Source organism: Panthera onca, chromosome B4 (genome assembly GCF_046562875.1).
Source record: "Panthera onca isolate mPanOnc1 chromosome B4, mPanOnc1 haplotype 2, whole genome shotgun sequence".
Lineage (NCBI taxonomy): Eukaryota > Metazoa > Chordata > Mammalia > Carnivora > Felidae > Panthera > Panthera onca.
The window spans coordinates 85388452-85394451 of record NC_138345.1 but is presented as its reverse complement, the minus strand read 5'-3'; positions in this window follow the sequence as shown (position 1 = coordinate 85394451).

Below are 6000 nucleotides of genomic sequence, written 5' to 3'. Positions count from 1 at the left end.
TACAATTAACGGAGACAGTATAAATGAAAGTTAAGTGGTAAATGATTCAGTAGTGAAACAAGTTTCATTAAAAATGAAGAAGTAGGAAAAAAATAAAGTAGGAACATATTGAATTGAATATACTTTAAAATAATCAACAACATAATATATTCCTGATTGAAATAGATCTACATTATATTTAATTAACAACAAAATATGTATTTGTATGAAAATGCTAGCTCTTTCATTTTAATTTCCCCCCATGTTTTATTTACCAAGTCCAGAACTACTGGATATGCAAAAATTATAGAAATGAGTACATATACTTTAAGTACCTTCATCTGTAAGAAGGCAAAAAGAAGTGCATTCTATCTTACATTTTAAAACTTTGATCGATGTTCAAATTATTTTATACCTTACTGATTTTTTTGGAAAGTGAAATTATATGCAACCATGGTTTAGGTCATAAAAACAACTGACCGAATCATCTTACCTATCAAGCAAAACCACCCTGTCTCTTAATTTCTCTTTAATTTTAATTGTAGTCTATAGGCCCTGTGACAGTAGGATCATTTTGTTCAGTGGTCTTTAGGATGAACAAAGCAACTACATTTTAATTCTTCCACTTAAAAAATCATAAAAATACAGCCCAAGATACAATTTATATTTTTTAAAAAAGTAATCCTACAGATTAACCCCTAAATCTAGCTCCTAAAGGATTCTCGCAAAAGTTAGCTAGATGTGGCTATTGCTAAGGAATATCTTTTATTTGTCTTCTTAACAACATGTCATTATGCATGACTTTTATCCCATAATTTTACTTTTAATATCTGCTCCAATATACCAATGGGATAAGAAAAAAATGTTTATTGAAGGAATATAAATAGTAATTTTTAAAAATTTTCTTTTACATTTTTTTAAGTTTATTTATTTTGAGAGACAGAGAGAGAGCACGAGCAGGGAAGGGGCAGAGACAGAAGGAGAGGGAATCCCAAGCAGGATCCGTGCTGTCAGCGTGGAGCCTGACAGCAAGGGGTGGAACTCCACACCAAGAACCATGAGATCATGACCTGAGCCAAAATGAAGAGTCAGATGCTTAACAAACGGAGCCACCCAGACACCCCAATAAAATACTTTTTTAAATTCCTCAGAAATGGGAAATTATTCACCCTAGGAAATACTAATCAACACAGTAGTTTAAAATAGCTGGAGGGAATATTTAGCAAATATGTGGAAATATCCTACTCTCCCATATCCAACATAGGAATTTCTATACCTGACTCGTATCTAAGCAATTTGCGATCTCATTTTTATCATCATTACAAAGAAGGGGCCTCATATTTATTGATGCGCTCACTGCAGCTACTGAGGCTTTTCCCATCCCAATGACAAGGCAGTGAGTACATATGGATATCTGTTTGGCTGAATAACACGTCACTGACCGCAAACACGTAATGTGCCCTGTTCATGAAAGATTTTACTGTGACACATCAGTTTATCAAAACTTTTATTAAAGTATGTTCTTAGGGTGAATAGCCTTGATGAATTAAGCAAACAAATACAGAGTACAAATTGTTTTTACACTTTCACAGAGCAAATTCCTAATAACAACCACTATCCCCTTCACAAGGGATTTTCTATTTAGACCTGATTTTTTTCTAGAATAGAATCAAAGGGAAAATCTGAAAATAATATCTATCTAGATAAATGGGGACAGAGGAAGATGGTATCTCTAAGGTAAAAGAAACTATAGTTTTACTGTTGCCAGACCTCTGTTGTAGATTTTGGTGTTAAATACATGAAATGACCATTTAACAAAGCAAGAATTTTCTAGATAGATTTTATCTTAATAATTTTATCAACCCATCCTCAGATACCTGGATCAAGAAATATTGTTGAGTGTTCTCTTCAAGATTATACAGTGGCAATAATTTCTTGCATAGAACTTAATAATTTAACACACTTGTGTTTTCTGTGCTCTGGCATTAAATTTTTAGGAAACAAGTGAATGATGCTTCTAAAATAAAGTATGAACATACACAATAAAGGAATTAATGGACTACTGACACATGGTTTCTATAAACACATTATTGGAGAGTATGTTTAATGACTTAGATATTGCTATAACAATACATATTGTGCACAATCATTCATCCCACCAATTATTATGTCCAGTTTACTCAGAATTATCTACTGTGGGAAATCATTAAATATTCTTCAAATTCAATTTACAAATGTGATTTTGCAAAGTATGACTCAGGAGAAATATATTCACTCTGGAAATAAAGGTTTTATGAAGCAAGGTTAGAATAAACATTTCCAGGTAAATTTGTATTCAGTCTATAAAGTTCACCATTACAAATAGTATGGCCTATTCAGTGCAATGGAGAAAAAAAAAATGAGTCAGGATTCAAAAGACTTGGGTTCTACTTCCTACCCTGCATTTATTCAAAATTCAAAACATCTGTTTAGGCAAAGCCCTTAACCTGTTATAGTCTTATTCTGTACAAACATGCATATCTAACAAACCTAATTTAGAGGGTTGAGAAGATGAAATGAATTAAATATATTTTTGATACATAAATAGATCAGACCCAAAATACAATACAAATCAAAATACAATTACATCTAATGATCAGAAAATAAACATTTTAGTTTGCGTATCCTTTCTCACTAAATCCAGAAATCTTCATCCTTCAGTTAGAAATAGAAAGCATGTGGTAGAAAAATAAAGTCCTTTAAATAGTATATCCAAAATTTGTACTCTACTCTAATGAACAAGCTATATAAACTAGGACTAACTTCAAAATCTTTTTTAGATGCATATTAAAGTAAAACAAAAACAAATGCAGCATAAAAAGCTTAAAAGAATGTGTTTTAAAATTTCACCCTGAAATTCACATAAGAATTCCATTCTTTTGTTCATTTGAATGAAACTTAAAAAAACATTTTTTTAATGTTTATTTTGGAGAGAAAGGCAGAGTGCAAATGGGGGAGGGGCAGACAGAGGGAGACTAGAATCTGAACCAGGCTCCCGGCTCTGAGCTGTCAGCACAGAGACCGATGTGGGGCTTGACATGAACCACGAGATCATAGCCTGAGCTGAAGGTGGATGCTTAACCTACTGAGTCACCCAGGTGTCCCCAAACAGAACTTGTTACCAACTTATGCCTTGACAGATATTGAATATCTGTGTTTTCATACAGAGCCTCTCTTATTTTGCCATATGTGAATTTTAAACAAGGAAATAAAAAAAGCTTGTTTTGCCATGTGAAGAAGAAATGTTTGCTGAAAAAGTAATGAATTAATCACCTACTGAAATATTCCTGAATGTTACTCACACTATTAATAAGTACATACAGACACTGGAAAACATGGCATTCATGCACATAGGGGAAGTGTAACTAAAACCCACCAGAAAAACAAGAATTCTATATTAAAAATGCCCAGAATTAGATGAAAAATGTTAAAGAAGCTGACCTAGATATTGTGAAAAACAAAGGAAAATAATTTTTATTTATCTTTTTTTTAAGTTTATTTTGAGAGAGACAGAGAGCACCTGCATGTGCATGTGTGGTAGAGGGGCAGAGAGAGTGAGAGATTGAGAGAGAGAAAGAGAGAGAGAGAGGATCCCAAGGAGGCTGGGCACTTCAGTGTGGAGCTCGATGTGGGGCTCAAACTCACGAACCCTGAGATCATGACCTGAGTAGAAATCAAGAGTTGGACATTCAACCGACTGAGCCACCCAGGCACCCCAAAAGGAAAAAAAATAATTTTTTTAATAGTTATGAGGGAAAAAAAGGAGGTGAGGAGTTACGGTAGCACAGGGGTGCGATGGGAGAAATAATTTGGTCTAAAAAATTCCCATATGCTCTACTAACGCCAAACATTCTGCTTGCAGTATTACTTTTCCTCTTAAGGCAAGGACTTAAAATTATGATTCTCAATACTCTAACAATTCTTTCAAGAACTGCATGTAAGTGAAATAAAGTGAAAGAAAGGCAGTAGTGGGGGAAGACTAACATCAATCAGATAGCAGGATCTTGTAGGAGCTAAAAATGAAATAGTGTGCAAACAATTGAGAGCAAAGAAGAGAAAATGAGAACTATAAAAAATGATGTGAGCTCAGAAAATTATTCATTTTTTAATTACCAACAAAGATAGTTTATGGTTTTCATTATACAAGCATTATAATTACTGATAATTGAGCCCCTCAGCTTCTAAGTGCATGGAGACCATGCACATGGATGTGTGGAAATCAAAACATAATAAACAAAGTGAGTTGAATAAAGTAAAGATGATAATTTCAATTTATATCTGAATAGTTTTGATGCTTCTTGATACTGTGAAGTGTTTTGGTAGGGAATCTACTTGGTATGATGTGTCGGGATGTCATTACATTAAAACTGCGTATAGGATGATATGTAATGGTGCTGTGATGGGGTGTTAAGCTTTTGTTTCTCAAAGTTGTGAGGTACTTTAAGAAAATTAGAAACATCCAAGATAGTGAGTGTCAAGGACAGGAAGATCGATTTTTCTAGATTCCTAAAAATCATATTCATTTATATATCTATCATGCATAAGAAAGACTCATTAACAAAATGTCTTCTAGAATATAAGCACGTTCCTTATGCAGGATACCTCAAGCCTATAGTCACACACAAGTTCTCTTATTTGTGAAGATGAGAGGTCATGGCCAAAAATATATACTGCTGGCTCCAGGAATATGGCCATTCCTACAAATCACAAATAAAGAAGACCAGATACAGCATGTGTGGTTTTGTGAAAGATGTAAGACACTAGAAGTGTACTATCTGAGACAATGCTAAGGAGAACAATATATATATATATATATATATATATATATATATATATATATATATATATGTATATATGTATATATATATGTATATATATATTTTTTGAGAACAATATTCTATGGATGCCAAAAGTCTAGAGGGAAAGGACAAAAGCAATGACACTTTTCTGTCTAAAGAACAAATGGACAGAATGGAGAATGGCAATTACAGATGCTCAAGGAAACTTGAAAAATGAGTTAGGGCTTTAAGGGGCAGTTGCATTCAATGAGGAAAATAAATACTTTATAGATAAATCAAGTCAATTATATCTTACAATCTTTCTAAATTTCTTTGATAGCTTGGGATGATCCTATAAATGGGAATCTCTGTATCTCTGAATATGATTTGTATAAGGTACTTTTTATTTTTGAGTCATAATAAGTAGCAACTAATATGGGAATTATTTATCCATAAAGAAAATAACATTTTCCTTCTAAATCCAACCTCGGGGAAAATATATTATGCCTGAGTCATATAAATGTCATTATTTTTATGAAAAAAAAAAAAGCTGTATTAAAACAATTAGGGTTATTATACAATCATTACCATTATTTGGGATAATTTTCATGGGCTAGAAAAGCAAGCAACTTGAAATTATATATTCAGTTTATGGCAAACAGTCTCTAATGAACACTAAATAAATCAGATTACAAATTACAGTTAAACCTAACTAGTTTACCATATAGGTTTTAAATTTCTTATATCTATATTCTATCTACCTTTGCTTCTATAGATTCTATTGGAAGAAAGCATGGTAGTGAACACCCTAGGGGCTCTTTCTGCTCTCAGATAAACCTGAGTTTTAGTTCTATTTCTGTCACATACTACTTTTCAACTTTGGGTAATTAGCTGAACTTTGTGTGTCTGATTTTTTTGTTTTGTTTCTCTCATCTATTATATCAGGCCAATAGCCTCTACTTATAATTTGGTTTGAATATTAAAAGGCATTATGTAGCCAAAATGCATGCTATAAATATTACTTCTCTTTTCACTTCCTATCCTTTCTCCCTGTTAAATGCATCCTAATGATCATGATTTTTAATTGTTTTATTAAAAGTGTGCAATATTATACATTTGAGAGGGCCTTTTTTTAAAAGGTCCTTTTGGATGGAAAATTATTTTGAATTAAGTGATTAGGGATATCTCTATGTTTTATGACATC